At 36.9% G+C, this 1,754-nt stretch overlaps 1 non-coding gene across 1 annotated transcript; it reads left to right on the forward strand.

The window, feature by feature from the left end:
• Positions 1 to 376: 376 nt before the first annotated feature.
• Positions 377 to 483, forward strand: LOC141688687 (small nucleolar RNA R71). Its single transcript, XR_012562120.1, has one exon. It is a non-coding gene; the product is annotated as a small nucleolar RNA R71 (small nucleolar RNA).
• Positions 484 to 1,754: the final 1,271 nt, after the last annotated feature.

The following is a 1,754-nucleotide window of genomic DNA, read 5'->3' on the forward strand; positions in this document are numbered from 1 at the left end:
CTGAAAATTGCTCGCAAACTGTACTGACTCACTAGATATAGCACATTGATCCGTCACATATGCACCTGCACAAAGCTCACAAACACTTGTTAACTGATGAAGTCCATAGTTAGCCAGAGAATCCACTTTCATGGTCAAAGCCTTTAGCTGAGCTGCTATAGCCGTAGTTGTATCTACCTCCAGAATTCCTGATACCTTGCCTTATGGTAGTCTCAGAGTTGGATTCTGATATTCATTAGCAGCCATCATTTCAATTAGCTCATAAGCTTCCTCATAGCTATTAGCCCATAAGGCTCCACCTGATGCTGCATCTAGCATGGGTCTTGACAGTGCTCCCAACCCATTATAGAAGCAATTGATTACCATCCAATCAGGCATTCCATGATGAGGATACTTCCTAAGAATCTCCTTGTATCACTCCCAAGCATTACATAAAGATTCTCCCGAATGTTGTGCAAATTGAGTAAGAGCATTCCTGATTGCAGCTGTTTTTGCCATAGGGAAAAATTTAATAAGAAATTTCTGAGCAAGATCCTCCCATGTCGCAATAGAACCTGTTGGTAGAGAGTGTAACCAGCTCTTAGTTTTATCCCTCAGAGAAAATGGGAAAAGTCTCAGTTTCACAGCATCTTCCGAAATACCGTTGAATTTGAAGGTGTCGCGGATCTTGATGAAATTATGATGTGCATATTGGGATCTTACGTTGGAGCACCCCCAAATTGGACTGAATTATGTACCATTTAAATCGTGTCAGGCTTGATTTCAAAGGTATTAGCTGCAATGGCTGGTATAACAATGCTAAACTGAATGTCATTGATTTTCGGTTGAGAACAATCCTTTAATGTTTTCGTTTCTACTGTTGGTTCTCCCATTGCAATGATCACTTCCATTTCTGCTTCTTCTAGTGTGTCCTTACGAGATTGAGAACGTGTTCGCATACACGCTCGCTCTAATCCTTGAAACACACAAGCAAAGTAAAATTAATAAAAGAAATAATTCGAGTCAGTAAACTATAACGACCACTGATGATAAGCACATAAACTAATTCTTAACACTGATCCCTGGTAGCGGCGCCAAAAACTTGTACGCACAAAAACACGCAAGCGTATGTGGTCACAAGTAGTATAAGATTAAGTTTAGTTCATTCCCACAGAGATTGGTTTAATTTATAATGTACACTTATGCAACAATGTATGATTATTATTCACTGCTAAGGCAAGTATCAAATTAAGTTTGATTATCTAAAAGTAATTTGGCTAGAGTGAATTAACTAAGAGATTAAAATCAAGTTACTTATATGAAATAAAACATGGGATTTCAACTTTATTAAATACTTTATTCAGAGTTTATACCTTTAATCATAGTATGTGATGGTTATGATAGCTAATCAGACAACACGAAATTAGTACGCACTATCTTTCAATATATGTATACCCTACCACTCAGCATCCATAAATTAGATAAAAGCTAGCAGACACCAATTATGTTTAGACCTTATATGTCTATAAGATTTGAAAACATAACGGTTAAAGAGCAAGTTATCCATTGAGATCACATAGGGCAGCGTAGGATGGTTAAAATTATACTACGAATCATGCATGTTAAAACATCCATAAAGCTATGCTAGCATGACAAGTTCTAAACCCCTATATCCACTTTCGCATTCAATAGAGATTAACAATACAACTTAGATGTTAGTTACACACCCAAGAAGATTATGCACAACCATACTAGGAAATCAATAATTCATCACA

Source organism: Apium graveolens, chromosome 9 (assembly GCF_009905375.1).
Source record: "Apium graveolens cultivar Ventura chromosome 9, ASM990537v1, whole genome shotgun sequence".
NCBI lineage: Eukaryota > Viridiplantae > Streptophyta > Magnoliopsida > Apiales > Apiaceae > Apium > Apium graveolens.